Consider the following 18,921-nt stretch of genomic DNA (forward strand, 5'->3'; position numbering starts at 1 on the left):
CGCCGGGCGGGGGCCGTACGGAGCTGGCGTCGGGACCCGGCCTGGAGGGGCGAGGCCAGTTCAAATGGGGGACGCGCAGCGTGGAACCGGGATGGGAGTTCTTGATCATTCCTTGATGTTGGACAGGCCGGTCCTCCTGGGTGCGACTGCCACTCTTTCTTCCCTCTGTCCCCGAGCCTGAGTGGGTTCTGATCTTGCTGGATGATGCCCTGACATAAACTTTTTGTCTCTTGCACCGGTGGAAAATTAGAAAAAGGCACAAACACAAAGGCATCCCTTTTTCCAGTGACCTGCAGTGGCTTGGGAAGTTCGGGACTGGATTTTGACCCTGCCACCTGCGCTTTGCGCCCTGGAGAGAAGGCCTTCCTTCCATCTCTGTCTCCTGTGTGTATCCCCATGCTCTGTGGCCAGACGCCCGCCTCAGAAAACTCTTCTTGCCCCACACAGAAGGCTGCCGCATGGAGATGGCTGGCTCTGAGGCCCCACAGCCTTCTCCTGCCTCCTGCTTCCGACCTTGAGTTCCAAGGGCAGAAATCGTCTCCCATTCATCCCAGACGCCCTCAGTGCCCAGCATAGGGCCTGGCACACACATGAAAGTAGTAAGTGAGGGAATGGGCTTCTCTCTTCTTTGCAGAATCTCTTGCTTTCCCTCTGATTACAGACGCCAGAGTTCCCTTTTCCAGTTCTGTTTTCAGGCATGCTGGCATTCCCTCACTCACTCACTCACCAAACAACTGAGAACCAACCTTCCATCCAAACAGGCCCTGGCTAGGGAGAGATCATGTAACCCGTGTGATGAGTGTGTGGCAGGCACCTGCTATGTGCTCAGAGTTGGCAAAGGTATAATAAGTGCTTGCTGAGGGCCTTTCCGTTTGTCATGGCACTCAGCGATCCCTGGTGCCACCCGGTTACAATCATCACCCTACTCCCCATTTGCAGATGGACAAACTGATGCCCACCGTGTTTGAGAGGCATCATGATGCAGTGGAATGGGTCTAGGCTGGGAATCTAACACTAGTTTGCTGTGTGAGCTTTGTCCATTTTCTTCCCCTCTCTGAGTCTCAGTATCCTTATCTATAAAATGGGGGAGTTGGAGATGATGGCCTCTGAGGACCAGTTGAGTGTGAGTTGTCTACAGGGAAGAGGGACCCAGGTCCCTGCTCCCAGTCCAGTTCTCTTTGGCTTTAAAGTGTGACCACTGGGGAAAAAATTGCCCTCCACTCTCAGCTGTACAAGGCTGATTGGTGAGAGTGAAGCACTTACTGTGTGATAGGCGAGTGTGGTGAGTGTGTATGTACTAATACTGTTTTCCTTTGGCTGTTGGAAAAAATGAGGCCAGGTGCAGTGGCTCATGCCTGTAATCCTAGCACTTTGGGAGGCCGAGGTGGACAGATCGCCTGAGGTCAGGAGTTCGAGAACAGCCTGGCCAACATGGTGAAACTCAGTCTCTACTAAAAATACAAAAGATTACCCTGGCGTGGTGGTGTGCACCTATAATCCCAGCTACTCAGGAGGCTGAGGCAGGAGAATCGCTTGAACCTGGGAGGCGGAGGTTACAGTGAGCCGAGATTGTGCCACTGCACTCCAACCTGGGTGACAAGAGCAAAACTCCATCTCAAAAAAAAAAAAAAGAGACAGAGGTTCAATAACCAGTCCAGGGCCACAGAGACAGTAAGTCACAAGGCTGGGATTCAAACTCAGGCACTCTGTTTTCAGAGCCTGTGCATATAACCACTCTACTAGTTGGCAGAGGCAGCATATAACCCCTGTAACACCCCTCCCTTGCCCTACATCTCACCCCAGTCTTAGTCCCACCTGCCTTGCTCTTGGAGCTCCAATGCGCATTCTGCATGTTTTCAGGGCAGCAGCAGCGTTGATTTTTCAAGGTGATTTTTCTCTCCCTGGCCTTTCCCTCTTGACCTAGGTACATACAGCTGAGAGAAGGCTCCAGCAGGGAGGAGAAGCTGCTGTAGGAACCTGGGACTCTTCTTGGCTCAGTCCTAGCTGGAATCTTGTATTTGGGAAATGGTTTTCTAAAAAGGGCAGAGGGAATCCAGGTCTTGTCTTTTAGGAACAAGTTTTGCTATTCATGATCAAGGAAGTACATTTATTTCACAGTTGTTTTTGGTATCTGTCTTTCTGTCCCTCAAAAAGGGTCTGGAGAACTCTTTCTCTCTAGAGATATCCCCTTTTTAGCAAGACAAATTAGGAAGATAGTCCCTAATATGGGATAATCTCGAAGGGTGGAACTGGAGGCGCCTTGGAATCATATATAGTGATTTTAAATCGTGTAACCCCAGCCGGGTGAGGTGGTTCATGCCTGTAATCCTAGCACTTTGGGAAGCTGAGAGGGGCGGATCCCTTGAGCTGAGGAGTTCACGACCAACCTGGGCGACATGGTGAAATCCCATCTCTACAAAAAATACAAAATTAGCTGAATGTGGTGGAAAAAAATCATATCAACCCAATGTTTCCTCTTTAAAACAAGTATTTTGTAGTGCTTCCTTTGCTGTCCTAAAATGAAATTTAGAGGAAATCCACCCATACACATAATTTAAAAAATAGATTTAATGCCCCAATTGTAACAGAAAGAGGAAAGAAAAGTAAAATCATAATAAAATGATATATTTTCATTATGTAAATTCTCAGACATGACTACACCAGAAGACATAATAAAGTAGTTAGTTGCTTGCACTTAGGCGTAGAATCTCCATGAATGCAGCAGCTACAAATGTGGACAGCTGTGTTTTTTGGCAACATAAATTTCTCTGGCGGTGTTGCCATCAGCAACTGATTTTCTGAAATTATGAACATGTCCTGATAAAATTCCAACCAAAGCAAAGCATAATCTTCCCTCAATGTATATAGTGGTTGTATCCTTGGAAAAGTCAGTGTAAATGAAAACACCAAGTCTCTGTGTATATCAGTAACACAGAGTTACGTTCATGACTCACATATTTATAAAGAGTTTTCACCAACTTCAGTGTGTGATGGATCATTCCATAGATGTGTGAGATGCAGGCCAAGTATTTACTGGACTGTGCTAGGTAGCATCCCTGGCCCCATTCATTAAATGCCATAACTCCTTCCCCATAACAATATTAGTAATAATTCATAGATTTCCCAAATCTCCTCTGATCTCCTCACGCTTATGGACAACCACTGGAATGAATGGATTTCTCTCTAGGGTGTCTTTCTTTTGGGAAGTTCTGTGGAGTCTGTTGAAAAGCAAAATCTGCATGTATTGTGTACTCATTGTGTGCAAGACCTGACCCAGAGACACAGAAGCATAGCCTGATTTAGATGTGGAGCTGTGAAAGCTATGTGATCCCACTTCATGGGTGCCAAGCTCCCAGGGGCCTCAGTCAGTGAGCATACCCCCACCTGCATCTTATCCTTGTCTGGGATGCCCCTTGCCTCCTCCTTCATGCCCCCAAATCTGAATCTTGGCTCAGATGCCACCTTATCCTCCCAGGAAGCCTTCCCTGACCCCCCATCCTCCTGTACTGGACAGGTTCCCTCTGTCTCTAGACTCTCATTGCCTGCGGTTGAGGGCTCTCTTAGGATACTTTCACAAGCTAGGACTGTAAGTCCATCTCCAGGCCTTCTCTCCTTGACAGAGAATGGACTCCCTGAGGGCTCAGACTGGGTTCCCTGGCAGGGATTGAGGCCAGAGCACCAGCAACAGATCAATGTATGCTGGAACCAAGGGATTCACCTTAGCCAGGTACCCCTCTCTGTACACATCTTGTTCTTTTTATTTTTTTAATTTTACTTTCAATTTTTTTTTTTGAGACAAAATCTCAGTCTGTTGCCCAGGCTGGAGTGCAGTGGCATGATCTCGGCTCACTGCAACCTCCGCTTCCCGGGTTCAAGTGATTCTCCTGCCTCAGCCACCCAGTAGCTGGGCCTACAGGTGCACACTACCACACCTAGCTAATTTTTGTATTTTTACTAGAGGCGGGGTCTTGCCATGTTGGGCAGGCTGTTCTCAAACTCCTGACCTCAGGTGATCCGTCTGCCTCAGCCTCCCAAAGTGCTGGGATTACAGGGAGGAGTCACAGATCCCAGCCCTTGTTCTTTCTAATTTAGCAAATGACTTCTGTTTTCCTGTCCTCACTCTCAGTCCTTACTGACTCTCAGGAGGTGCTCGCTGTGTAGACAGCACTCTCTCACATGCTCTGACCAGTGCTGTAGGCCTGGCACAATTTATTGACTCCATTGCACAGACGTGTTGAGAGAAGTGTAAGAACACACAGCTGGCAAGCGGCAGAGCCAGAGCTCGCTCTCTGTGCTCCACCACTTTTGTCACTTAAACATTTACAAGGCAGAGCCTTTTCCCTGGGGTGTCATTCATCCATTTACTGGATACCTGCAGTTGAGGGCTCTCTGAGGGTCCTTTCACAAGCTTGGACTGCAAGCCCATCTCTAGGCCTTCTCTCCTTGACACAGAGTGGGCTTCCTGGCAGGGCTTGGGACCAGAGCACCAGCAACAGATCGATGTATGCTGGAGCCAAGGGATTCACCTTAGCCAGGTACCCCTCTCTGTACCCATCTTGTTCTTTTTATTTTTTAATTTTACTTTTAATTTTTTTTTTAAATAAAATTGATGTGGTATTGGGCACTGTGGTCTCAGAGGTAGGTAAGGCCTGGGAGACCCCATTGTTTTCCCTTAGGGGTTTTCCTCAGGGACCCCTTTGTTTTCCCTTAGGCCAGACATGGAAGGGGAGCATCAGATATCCCCTGGGAGGGTGTGGCCACTATTTCCCAGCAGGAGGTCACATGGGAGCAACTGTCTCCCTTCTCCTTTTTACCTGGTTTTGTTTGTTTTTTTGCCAGTTTCAGTGAAATTCACTCTATAAGTATTTATCGTGCTCCTGCTATGTGTGCTAGGGATTGTCCTAGTTGCTGGGAACACAGCAATGAACAAGACAGACAAAAGTGTTTGCCCACATGAGTGACATTCTAAGGAGGAAAGACAATAACTAAATAAGGAAAATAAGCAGCATGCTGTTCAATGCTCTGGAGGAAAAGCTAGGTGAGGAGACAGGGAATGAAGCAGGGCTGAGCGGGAGCCTTTGCTGTTTTTGGAGGGTGGTCCTAATGATGAGCTGACGTTTGAGCAGAGGCCTTAATGGAGGGAGGAGTGAGCCAGGCAAATATCTGGGGGAGGAAGTTTCCAGAGAGAGGAAACAGCAAGTGCAAAGACCTCAAGGCCGAGTGAGCTTGGCATGACTGTGGAACCCTAAGGAGGCGAGTGTGACGGGAGCAGAATAAGCGGGGAAAGAGTGGGAGGAAACGAGGTCAGAAAGGTGGGATTGCAGGGTGGGTACTCAGATTGGTACCAGTAAGGCCTGGTAAGCTGTGAGGGACTGTGGGTTTTGCTCAGAGTGGGAGTAGACGGCAGCCTAGAACCTCCAACAGGGAACTTCAGAGGCACATTTCCTCCCCTACCTCCAGTGAGTCATTCACTCCAGCATACCTTCCCTCCTAATCACCTCCCAAACCTACCCCCTTCTCTGGGTAGCCATTCCGACCATTAGCTCTGTCCTGGCTGAGGGCTTCCACTCGACCCTGGACCTCAGTCTCATCTCCCTCCAACAGGGTCTCTACACTGTGGCCAGATTAGACCGTATGACCCTCCTCCCCCAACCCTTCTGTGTCTGGAATTGTGAATGTATTGATATCATCAGACAAGGGACTGACTGCAACAGAGACGGGAATCTGGGGTGTGGGGATTGGGGCTGCTGGTAGATGGGTTGTCATTTTGTCTGGGAGGCAGTGCAATGCAGTGCAGTGGGTGGCCCAAAGCCCCTCCCCCAACCCTCAACCAGCTCCTAATCCCCAGCCCGGTCTCTGGCTTCGGCAATGGCTCCCCCCAGAGGCACCTGCTTTATTTATGGCTTCTCCCCAACTCCCCGCAGGCAGAGCAAAGTCCATTAGTGTGTTTGCAGACTCTGCCAGCTCTGAGCAGATGCAAAGCTTATTTGCAAACTGTCATTGCCCTGGCCTCCTCCAGAGACTCTCATGCTGGGCTCAGCCTTGTGCCTCCAAGAGCCACCTCCCTCAGGCAGCCACCGGGGCAAGCCGCTTTCCTGATTTCCCTAAGCATAGTCTTGGCTTGGAGTTGGGAAAATTAAATTAAATGCCACGAAGGAACCGTAGCAGTGCATTGGGCCATGTTGACAGTAGAGAATGAAGTCCTCTCTGTTGATAGAAGCTCATTGTTTTGACATAAATTAGGGAGGCATTGAGAGAAAGTGGAAAAAGTCTTGAGCTGAGGACCTGGGACCCAAGTTCAAGTCTCTGTTAGGCTGCTGAGTATCTTGGTGATTTGGGGCAACAGTTTATTGCCTTCTGAGCCTCAGTTTCCAAGTTGCACAAGGAGCTGCAGACAGGCTTGGAATCCACTCCAAGTTCCAGAATTCTCTGATTTGAATTTTGGGGATGTTTCTTTCATCCAGTGAGCTGGGGACAAAGCGATTTGTCCAAAATGGCTCAGTAATTCTGAAATTACCTGGAGACTGGCCTCATTGGGGTACAAGGCACTGAGGAGTTGAGACACCAGGGCTCTCAGTCTCACTTGGCCTGATCACTCTGCTGTGTTACCCTGGGCAGGCCACGTTCCCTCTCTGAGCCCATTTTCTCATCTGCAAAATGGAATCGTAATCTCCTGCCCATCTCCTGAGATTATCATGAGAATCAGATAAGCTGATGAATGTTTCATGTTCCACAGGAATATGTATTTGAGGGGTGTGATTGTTATTATTTTGTTGCTGTTATCCTTTTCAGATGTCTAGGCATGCACACTTGCCAGTGTAATACAAGAATATGCCCATATAGGGTACAGAGCCCAAACAAGTCAATTTAACTACAGGAGAGGGAAATAATGGTGCTTCTCTGAATAATGAAGAGCCCTTCTTATAAGTTGTGCTTGTTCAGTTCCACGCCCTCATAAATCCACCATTCCTGTGTGTGTATTTGGTGGAAAAACACACCACAGACATACACAAAAGCCTCTTGAGTTCTTTTCAACTGGGACAGGAGATGACACACGTTGGCAGACAGAGGCTGATCTCTGTGTATCCAAGAGGAGTCAAGCCAGTCCGAGTACATCTAACAGGTCAAGCTCTGAAATGAAGAAGCAATAAGCCAGTGAAATGGTACTATCACCGAAACATGATTGATCAATTGAATTCTATCAGAGACAGTGGACAGTCAGATTAACTCAGGCCTGATAGGTTCAATGAGTTAAAGCATGATGTTCATTTCAGCTTCATTTCACCAGTCTTTGCTTGTGAAATTGGTCAATCAATAGAGGTTGAAGATCATATATATATATATAGATATCGGGGACCATCTTATGGGGAATATAATCTTGGTAGTTGGCTCCTGGCTGGGGCTGCCTGCTGCAGGTAATGGAGACAGAACAGGGACTCCATCAGCCCCATCGAAATGGCCTGATATCTTCTCCAAATGAAAAGTATTTTTGGATCTCTGATGATTTATCTTTTTTTTCCTCCCTCTCACTTTGATCTATGACAAAACCCATACCCATCTTGGAGAAATATAGTGATTTCTCCTGAAAACATTTGTGCAATGATCAGATAGATACACTTCAAATACGAACCTTCTTTTTAGTTATATCGTCCTTGGGAAAAAAAATACAGACAGTAATTTAAAAACTCAAATGGGGGTAATGCAAAGATATCAGAGTAAATATGATTTTTAAGCGCTTTTATTTATTTGTTTCTGTGCAGTGGGGGATGGGAGACAGACTGCTGTGTGCATGAAGGCCATAAACGGGATGTATGCAGAAGTCCTTCCAGGTATAATTAAAACGAAGCCTTTCGCATTCTTTGATCTCATTTAAAAGCACAATTCACAGAAACAAATCACCCTTTTGCTCCCAGTAATATTTCATTTGCTTCAGAATATTTTCACTATGGCGGTTAACATCCTTTCTAATTAGTGTGCATATCCCTCTGTAAGGTGGGGTAATTAGGGACTACTGTACGAGGTAATGGACTTGGACAGTATGGATTAGAGAGAACAGATTTGCCCTGTGGCAATGCATCAGGTATTACTTCCTTTCTGCCTCTTCTTTGAGGTCATCTTGATTCATTTTAGCACAAAGAAATCCCATCCCTTCATACCAACACCATGAAAGCTTCAATAATGTATTTGCACTGTTTGTATATCAGAGTGTATATTAGGTTCTGGATAATGGATAGTGATGCTGAACAGCTCGACAGAGAGGGAAGAGCCTCTCACACTTCACCCCCTTTCCCCTCCTGCAACTCCTGAATTCTAATCATGCTGAATTATAGCCATTCCCCTGCACCATGCTTTCTGTGCCTCCAGGCTGTCGCAGATGCTGTTCCCTCTGGTTGGAATGCAATTCCTCTTCCCTGGGCATTTCTTTGGCTAACTCCATCCTTAAGACTCAGGGTAAGCCTGGACGCAGTAGTTCATGCCTGTAATCCCAGCACTTTGGGAGGCCAGTCTGGCCAACATGGTGAAACTTGGTCTCTACTTAAAATGCAAAAAATTAGTCAGGTGTGGTGGTGCATACCTGTAGTCCCAGCTACTTGGGAGGCTGAGGCAGGAGAATCGCTTGAACCTGGGAGGCAGAGGTTGCAGTGAGCCAAGATGGTGCCATTGCACATCCAGACTGGACAACAGGGTGAGACTCTGTCTCAAAAAAAAACCCCCCAAAAAAGACTCAGGCTACATCTTTTCCAGGGGGCCGTTCTTGGGCTACACTTGCCCTTAGTCTGGATTAAGTGGAGTGAGTGAGTGTGGAGCAGACTCTGGAACCAGACTGCTTGAGTTCGGACCCTAGCTTCTCCACTTCTTAGCTGTGTGATCTTGGGCAAGTTACTCTTTTTTTTCCTTCCTTCCCCCTACCCCCCAATCTTTGGATCCTGTGACTAGGCAAGTTGTTTAACCCTCTGCCTCAGTTTCCTCATCTGTAAAATGGGAGGAAGCAATAACAGACTTGACATCTTAGGGTTTTCGTGAGGATCCAATAGGGAAGGTGCTTAGAACAGTGTCTCGCAGAGTGAGCTCTGAATAGGGTCTGGCCACTTCCATTGGGCTCCTAGGGCTATGTCTGCTTCTTAGGCTCCTAGCACTTATCGTACTACATTGCAATTATTCACTTGTCTTCGTCCTCCACTAGGAGACGGGGGCTAAGACTTGAAGCTCTCTGTAGTTCTGGTGGGAAGCCCAGGGCCAGATACTTGTATGTTGCTCAGGGATCAACGGATCCAGGATGCTTGAGGCAGGAGTCAGAAGCCTCATATCCAAGCTTACCTTGAATCTGCTGTCTGGCCCCTGACAGATCCCTTTGCCGTCTGGCCTCCCCTTTGCCATCCTCAAATGTGGAATCACCAGCCCTTGGGGCCTTTCCCGCACTGACAGCCTATGACTCATTGGGTAACACCCAGCACAATCAGATTCACTCTGGTCAAACCTGAACGTATTTGGCAATTTTACAATTTCGCGTTTTCCTTCTCCGAGAAGAAAGATTGAGTGAAACTAATGGCTGAATAATGGTAGTTTCAATGGAATCTTTCTCCATGCCACCTTGATTTTTCTCAGTCTGCAGCCCCAGTTTAGGACAGGATTTAGAAAATGACTCAGAACATTGATTTTTGTTCCGGGCCACCAAGGGACATTTCCAGCCCAGCCACCCTCATCCCCAGCATGGGACCTGGCTCATAGTAGATGTCCTAGAAGCATTTGCCAACTTAACTTGATTACCTCTACCTGGAATCCCATCTCTTAGCTTGGCATCTTGTTTCCCAGTCCTGACTCTTATTGTCCCTCCTCCAGGACCCCCCTCCCTGTTGTTAGTCATCTCCAGGTCACTGTAAACACCCCAAACAGCACCATGCAGAGAATCGAAGCTCTGTAATGAGTTTCAGCTTGAGTCTGTGAACAGCATTTTGTTGTTGTTGTTGGACTCTGAGCAATATATGACTTGCTGCATTTTCCTTTTGGTATATGCTGCCAGGGAGCTTAGAGCTCAACTGAGTTTTAGTAGTTTATCATCCACTCTAGTTCAAAATTTTATGAACAGCCTCAAATCTGTCTTAGAAGTAGGTGGGACATAAACTCTTAGTTGTTTCACTTTTTCCTCCTCTGAGATCACTGATATAATAGAGGTCACTCCTGAGTTCTCCGATGATGCCAGCCACTGTCCTAGTGCTGACTTCGGAGCCATACAAGCCTTTCTAGCTTAATCATTCAGTCAACAAACATTGATTAGCATCTCCTATGCTTGAGGTAAATGAGACAGGGGCACTGCCCTCAACTCATACTTTAGCAGGGAAAAAAATACTAATTCTAGAAACAGCTCGTGTTTATTGAGCGCATACTATTGAGTTATGCTAAGTATTTTACATGTATTCTCATTAAATTCTCTCATCAACTCCAGACACTATTATTATTCCATTCTACAGATAAGAAAATTGAGGATTAGAGCAGTTAAAGAAGTTGCTCAAATATCATGGGCTTGTGAGAGACAGAGTGCTGGGATTTGAACCTGGACCCACATGAGTTCGGAGTGCCCAGGCTTCCCCACTGTTCTGTACCGGGTCTGCCACAGTGCTCAACTTCACTTTAGTGCATGTAGGAGCTGTGCGAATGCTCTGCTGTGTTATCTTGGGCAAATTACTTCATCTCTCTGTGCCAGCTTCCTTAACTGTAAAGTGGAGATTCCAGGAGGACTGAGTTCACAGGATGGTTTGTGAAGAGTAAAATCCAGGCCATAATGGTGGCCTGTGGAACATGCTGAGGAGACCCAGAAGAAAGGGTGGTGAATTCAGCCTTTGGATTTGGAGGCAGACTTCAGAGAGGAGGCAGTTTTTAGAGTGAGTCTTGCTGGGCAGGAGGGAAGGGCATGCCAGCAGAGGGTGCAGAATGTCTGGGGGCACTGGGGAGCAGTGGTGAAGGGACACATGAGGGCTGACAAACGGCCTGCTGGGGTGGCTTTCTGGGGTGAAGTGGGGGGTGACCCTGACTAGAGGGGCAGGTCGTCGAGGCCTCAGGGGCTCAGGCTTTGTCCCCAGGGAGTCTTGAAAGGGTTTTCTTGATGAAAATGAGGGTGACAGCAGCTAGCATTATTTGGACACTAAACTCTGTGCCAGGCGCCGTGTTAAAGTGTCATGGAGATGATCTCATTTAATCCTCACAAAAGCCCCACGAGTTGTCCTGCATACTGTTCCTTTCAGTTTACAGATGAGGGGACTGAGGGCTTTCGTCTTAGCAGCTGACAGGAAGAATAAAGGGAGGTGTCCCGAGTGCTGGATCTGCAGATAAGAGACCTAGGTACAAATCCCAGCATTGCCACTTTGAGCTGAGTGACCTCAGTGACTCAAGCTCTCTGAGCCTCAGTTTTCTCATCTGTAAAATGGAATAAGAATACATACTTCATAGAGATGTTCTGAGGGTCAAAGAAACTGAAGAATGCACAAATAACTTGGCTCAGTGCCTGGCACTGAACAGCGCTCTCTCCGGGGTGAGAACAGGGGGTGTGGGGAGCTTTGCAACCCTGTTATCTCTGTCAGCCCCACTTCGTTCTTTGCTATTGACAGACGATGCTCTCCTAATCTTGCACAAGGAGTTTTGCTAACATGTCCCAGAACAAATCCCCTGGCTTCCTATCCCTTTTAAAAAATTATTTGTTTTTTTTTTTTTAAGAGACAGAGTCTTGTTCTGTCACACAGGCTAACTAACATGCAGTGGTGCCACCATAGCTCACTGAAGCCTTAAACTCCTGGGCTCTAGCAATCCTCTTGCCTCAGCCTCTCAAGTAGCTGGGACTACAGGCCTGCACCACCACACCCTGGCTAACTTCTTAATTTTATTATTACTGTTATTTTTGAGACAGAATCTTACTATGTTGCCCAGGCTGGAGTGCAATGGCATGATCCTGGCTCACCAAAACCTCTGCCTCCTGGGTTCAAGTGATTCTCTTGCTTCAGCCTCCCGAGTAGCTGCAGGTGGGCACCACCACACATGGCTAATTTTTGTATTTTTAGTAGAGACAGGGTTTTACCATGTTGGCCAGGCTGGTCTTGAACTCCTGACCTCAGGTGATCCGCCCGCCTTGGCCTCCCAAAGTGCTGGGATTACAGGCATGAGCCACCACACCCAGCCATTTTTTATTTTTATTTTTTTGTAGAGATGGGGATCTCAACATGTTGCCAAGGCTGGTCTTGAACTCCTGGCCTCAAATGATCCTCCCACCTTGGCCTCCCAAAGTGCTGGGATTATAGGCAGGAACCACTGCTCTCAGCCTGAAATAATTATTTAAAGTTACAAATGAGCATGGTCTGAATTCGGTGGATCTCTGCTTTATAGGTTGTTTTGAGAATTAGCCATTGCAGCCACCTGAAGATGCCAACTCCAAGCTCTTTGGGCTCACTTGACCCAAACTGGAAAAATGCCCCAAGTCACATCAGTTCATCTTGCCAGTCACTCCAACTCTGTACTCTTGTGGCAGATGATCCATCAGGACCTGCTCTGTCCTGCATCCTCACAAGGGGGGCAAGTCTAGGAGTACAGGCAGTGCCAGAGGCCTGTGGTTACAAGCAGCAAACTGGGCTCATCTAGAGACAGCCCTGGACCCTGGGTAAGGTGGGGGTGTTGTAGTGCATAAAACAGGAATGGGATCTGGGAGTTATACTCACAGTTTCTTCTCTTCTTTTCTTTTCTTTCTTTTTTTCCTTTTTTTTTGAGACTGAATCTTGCTCTATTGCCCAGGCTGGAGTGCAATGGTGCAATCTTGGCTCACTGCAAACTCCATCTCCTGGGTTCAAGAGATTCTCATGCCTCAGCCTCCTGAGTAGCTGAGATTAGGGGCGCCCACTACCACGCCCGGCTAATTTTTGTATTTTTAGTAGAGTGGGGGTTTCACCATGTTGGCCAGGCTGGTCTTGAACTCCTGACCTCAAGTGATTCACCTGCCTCGGCCTCCCAAAGTGCTGGGATTACAGCCATGAGCCACCATGCCCAGTCTATTTTCATAGTTTCAAATAGTTTAAGAGTAAATATATCCCTGTGAAGAAAAAAGAGAGTTATTCCTGTCTCTGACTTTCCCCCAGCACTCCCACTGCCCCCAACCAACAGGCCTCTCATCACATGAGTGCTCATTCAAGAGAATGGGATCCTCTTGGTTGGCTCAGGCAGTCTCTTAGGGGTGGGATGGATTATAGCCAGGGAGTCCCCTATAAAGACTGCACAACAACCAAAATGGGAAAATAAATCAACGGTCATTTAATACTACTTAGCAGACAAAATCCGGGTGGATTTTGGTGGAGAAAGGGGTTAGAAATGATCAACTCAGCTACCTTAGCTTACTATCGGTGCCTCTGAGGCTCAGAGGGAGAGGAACTTGCCTGGGCCCACACAGCAAGTAAGGGCAGAGCTGGGGCTAGAAGCCAGGACTGCTGGCTCCCAACCCTTTTCCCACTGGGCCCTGCTACTGCCCTGCCATGCTAAGGAGCAGCTGTGAGGATGAAGGAAGCTGTATAAGGGCTCTGGCCCAGGCCTGGGTTGTGGAGAGGAACTGGACTCTGAGAAAGGCTGGAGGCTGACCTGGTGGCTCTAGCCTCCTTTCCTGGGGCTCTACAGCCTCCAGATGGGGTTACATCCCAAAAGCCATGATGCTAGAAGGGATTTCAGAGATTCATGTTTGTTTTTATATTTTTCCTCCCAGTGAGTGTCTACAGACATAAGGTGCATGATAATTTTTAAAGAAACAAACCAGAACCCTCCAAGAAAAATGCAAAACCCCTGAATCTGCTGTGCTCTGAAGAAAATGGAATGGGTTTATGATCTTTTAAGACACACAAGAGACAGCTTTCTCTTGACAGATGGGAATCTGAGGCTATTTTGCTTCCTCCCTTTTTGCGTGACCAGACCCGATTGTGTAAAGCTTTTAGCTTCAAAGCTGGGTTGTGAATAACATTGGTTTAACCTGAAATTTAAAGCCAGCATTTCTTTGCTCCCCGAGACGGGGCTTCCTGCCCCTTGCTCCCCTGAAGCTAGCTTCCAGAATGTTAATTCTACGAGCCATGGTTGACTAAGCCCAGCACTGGGTCTATTACATATTATTTGATTTGGAGTAGAAAAAAAAGATTTAAAGATACCATGCCCCCTGTATACCTTTGTACTTTCGCCCATGTCTGTCCGTATATTTAAGCATACCATTCACATTGTGAGTTCAGACTTTTCTCCCTGGAATAAAATGGGTCTGAGCATTTCTGTAGCCTGCCTCCAAGACCACATTCTCCAATTAAGTCAGACAGCATCTTCACGGTGCAGATGAGAAATGCTACGGAAGCTTACACCGGAGGCCTGGAGGTTCAGACCTGCCCTTGTGCAGGGGCTGATTTGGGGTATTCATTTTTGCAGCTGTCTCTGAGCATATAATCTGTTTGTTGGTTCATTCTCACTGAGGACCCACTGTGTGCCACACCAGAGGCAGGACAGAGGGTCCCTGACCTCTTAGGACCATGTGCTTTTTCCTTCAGAGTACTTACCTTGGTTGATACTTGCACCTTTACTGGTCCGATTATTTTCAATTACTGTTTGCCACCTCCTCTGGACATAACTCCATGAGGACGATGGCTGGGTCAGCTTTTGCCCATCACTGTGTCCCTGGCATTAGCACTCACTAAGCTTGATGGAGGGAAGAATGATGAATGAGTGAGGTCAGACGGAGGGATCCTGACATTTTCAGATCAGACATGCAGAGTGATGGTGCATGTCACACTAGTCACAGGTGGTACCAATTCGTTCATTTAATCCACAGATATTCGCTTTGGAGGAGAGAGAGATGAATTACCTCCCACCTTTCCCCCGAAGGTAGCTCATAGCACAGTGTGGGAGTGAAGGGTCCAGGGGACGTGGTTTCTAAGGTAAGGGAGAAAGTGGTCAGAGCCCTAAGAACGGGAGTTGGAGGACCGGCTGGGGCATGAAGGAAGGAATCCTGGAGGAGGAGACACGTGTGCCTTCTGGCTGTGTCTGTCTGAAAAACAATGCCTGTGTCCCTGGGAGATGGTTTCCATTCCATATGGGCACAGTGGATCACCTGCGGCTCAACAGGCCAATCAGCGTATCACCTTTAAACACCCACAAATGTAAGCTCCTACTTCCGCCGGCCCCTAGTACCAAAAGAGGAGGCTTGGGAGCTGAGTTTAGAAAGCATGCCCTGACCTAAAGGAACGAGCGATTTGGGCCCCGGGACTGAGAAATGTGGAGGGCACATGCTTCCTCAGCACTTCCAGTAGCTCCTCAAGACTCCTGCAGCAAGGCTCAGATCCTCTCTCTGCCCTCTGGGGTTGTCTGGCTCCATCCCTCCCAGCCTCTCCAGATTCTCCTGGGGCCTCTTCCCTCTCTCCCTCTGTTCCTTTCACCCCCTTCTCTCAGGGCCTTTGTACCGGCCCTTTGTCTCCCCGGGTCTGGCACCCTCTCTGCCCCACCCCCTTTCCCTGGTCACTCCTCACTGTTCCATGCAATTCGTCTTGGAGACTTCCCTGACCCCTCTCACAGGAGGCCACTCCCCTCCCCATTACACATGGTCACATAGATATATTTTTATGCTCTCTTTTCACCCTAGCATCAGTCACAGTTGTTTGTAATCCTATGTTTATTCGTGTGATTACTTGACTAAAGTGGGCTGCCCTCTCTAGATTGTAGAGAGAGAGGTTTGTCTTGGTCATCCCTGTATCCCCTGTTTTTGTTTATTTTTAAAATGTATTTACTTAAAAAATATTACCTGATACAGAGTAAATATTTTATCAATATTCGTTAAACCAATAAATAACTGACTATGTGTTTTGGAGTGTCCGAAGCCTTCTTAAGGAAATGACAGACACTATTGCCTTTATTTCCCTAGTAAAGGAAGCAAGCGAGGTGCTGGTGGGGCGAGAGTGGTGAGGGCAATTGTGGGACAGGGTGAGTGCCCAGAGAGGTGGGCTCTGCCCAGCTCACAGCCCTTCCAGGAAAGTCTACCTGCCTCAGCCTCCCAGGTGCTGGAATGACAGGCATGAGCCACTGTGCCTGGCAGCCTGGATATCCTTACAGGCTCAGTTGACAGGGGCTGTGGCTGACTCTCAAAGAAACAGAGCAGGATGCAGCCAGTTCGCTTCTGGGGAGACTCTGCAGAGAGGGGCGCGGGTCCAGCAAGGCTGCCTGTGCTCAGAGGCTGTGTGGTGTCCTCAGGGGAGGGTCTCCTAACACCCGCTGTGTGTACACTTGAGGGCCTGTGTGCCCTGAGCCTTTACTCTGTACTGGGCTCTACTGGGTGACCAGACAGTGACCTTGCCCGCAGGGGCCCTCAGTGGATCCATTCCCTCTGAGCTTTGGGCTCTGAGCTGTGGAAAGAGCCTGGCCCATGAGTCCCGTGGGAAAGGGATCAAGCCTGAGGATGTCTCTGGGAGGATGGCCTGGCTGGCTGGGAGAGGCCCCCTAGAGGGGCAGAGTTGAGGGGGTGTGATGGAGCAGCCTGAGTGGGCCGGAGAAGCTGGGCACTGCCCTGCTGGGGACAGAGCCAGGCCTCGGCAGGAGTCGTTAGGAGATGGCTGACAGGAAGGAGGCTTCACTAAGAGTTTTGGGCCTGGCTGGCAGGGTTGGGGCTGGGAAGTATAACCAAAGCTGGTGGAGGGAGAAGCTTTTTGAAAGTGATGTGCCCCTTCTGACAGGGAGGAACTTGGGGGTGCACTGGGGACCAAGGCCAACATCATGCTTTCGCAGGAGTGACTGGGACCAGGATGACTGGGCAGAGCCACAGCTGAGTAGGAAAAACTGAGCCGTCTTTCCTGGTGTGCATGTGCCTGTGCGTGTGTGTGCAGAGAACCTTTGAGAAAAGGATCATTTGGTGGGTGCTGACCAATGGAAGAACACTGCAGGGCAGACAGACTGGGCCATGAGCTCCCGTACCTGCTAGTCTTGGTGACCTTGTGGGAATGGTCCCTGTGGGGATGGGCCATGACGGGAGAAGGGTCTCTGAGGATGATGTCCTCTGGGCAGGAGTAGGCACCTGCCTTGTGGAAGGCCAGGGTCACGGGCTGCTAGAGGAGGGGCCTAGGCTTCAGGCTGGGGAACGTTGGTCAGAGAGACCAACTTCTGCCTTGGCCCACATGTGGGAGCATCTGGTGACTCAGGCTGTGGCCCAGCCTACAGTATCCTCTTGGGTCAAAATTAGTGGGGAATCCATTTTCTCAGAGGGCTCGTGAGCTGCCTCTGAAGGCCCTTCCTATAGAGGATGCTGGGTCCTCTGAGCCTGTTGGCTTCTACAGGGGATCTGAAAGGCCAAAACACAAAGCTGCTATCTTTGTTCAGATGTCAGCCCTGCATTGCAGTTGTCTCCAGATAAGTACAGTTGAGGAAGCACTGACTTTTGGCTGAGTCTTGGTGATACCACATCCCACTGCTTCATGCTCCTTAGTCTGGCCTCATTCCTCACATGAATGGGAGCTGGCCATGACGGATGAAGTCCAGTCTAGGGCAGGAGTGTGCTGGTGGGGGCGGGGGTCAGACAAGGCCTTGAGTAAGGGCACCTTTTAGCATGAGAGCAGACCCATGCTGGTTTTCCCCAGGGCTTCCTGACTGCAGGAAGATGTCCCAGATGCCTCACCTCTGGGCCTGGGTTTCAAAAAGCCTCTGGTCAGCCTTGTGTGAGCAATGTGGTCCCAGAGAGCCCTGGGGAATGATGTACCCTCTGAGGCCATTTGCTCACTGGAAACATTTGCCCTCTGTGCTTGATTTTATTTTGAACAGTTCCAGCTTGAGACTCAACAGAAGATATTTCATCGCATTTGTTTCTTTATTGATAATTCATAATATTTCTTTTGACATGTAAGCATCATCACCAGAGACTGTTACAGTGTGAATAGCTAACAATACAGAACACAGAGGGAATTTAATCTTATACTTACTTAATTTACATTTTGTAATAGGCAGTACATTTAAACTTCTGAAGCCAAACCAAACCAAAGAAAAACATGCCGTGAAAAGTCTCCCCCCGTCACCTCCACTCACTCACTTCCTACCTCCCTGAATGAGCAACCACTGTAAATGTCTCATATATCCTTTGGAGAGATCCATATTGCACATAGTCTTATTTTCTTCCTTTTTACACAAAAGGTTGTACATTATACATGCTGTGCTGTACCTTGTTTTTTATTTTTTAACATAACAATGTATCTTGAAGATCTTTTCATATCAATTCACAGAAGGAAGCCTCATTCCTTTCTGCGGCTGCACAGTTTTCCATTATGCAAGTATGCCTGGCTGCGTTAACCAGCCCCCGCCCCCAAATAAACTCTCGGGTTGTTTCCAGCCTTTGCTACAAGAACCTTGTACATACATCACTTCTCACATGTGTAAGTTGAGCTGTAAAATAAATTCCCAGAAGTGCAATCGCTATATTGAAGGGAAAGTGCATTTATGGTTTTGACAGATTTGTCGACTTGTCTAGCACAGGTGTTGTTACCACTTCCACCAGAATTGTATGAGAGTCCTGTTTTCCTACAGTCTTCCTAGCACAGTGTTTCACTGACCGATCACATGATGTGGTAGCAAATGTCCAGGGTAAGGACCTCAACTCTGGGAAAAACTGTACCTCCCAGGAGTGTCTTTAGGACAGGAGGGGCAGGAGCACCTGATAACTAGGCCTGCGGATCAACCCAAGCTCGAATTCTCAGGCAAACCAATAAATCTCTCTAGGTCTCAATCTTCTCATCTGCAAAGTGGGGAGAATAACCTACTTTGAGGGTCCTCACGAGGATTAGATGAGATGATGCATGTCAAAAGGACTTTGCACAGTCCCTGCACGTGGCTGTGGGAGGCTGGCCCTGCACTTACCAAGCAGGTGACCTTGGGCAAGGCGGTACCTTACCTGAG

The 18,921-nt window shown here is 48.2% G+C and overlaps 1 protein-coding gene across 1 annotated transcript in view; it reads left to right on the forward strand.

Annotated features, from left to right (window-relative positions):
* PAX5 (paired box 5) overlaps positions 1 to 18,921 on the forward strand; it is a 99,733-nt gene that overhangs the window by 48,011 nt on the left and 32,801 nt on the right. The window lies entirely within an intron of this gene.

This window comes from Mandrillus leucophaeus, unplaced genomic scaffold (genome assembly GCF_000951045.1).
Source record: "Mandrillus leucophaeus isolate KB7577 unplaced genomic scaffold, Mleu.le_1.0 Scaffold929, whole genome shotgun sequence".
In the NCBI taxonomy this organism is placed as follows: Eukaryota; Metazoa; Chordata; class Mammalia; order Primates; family Cercopithecidae; genus Mandrillus; species Mandrillus leucophaeus.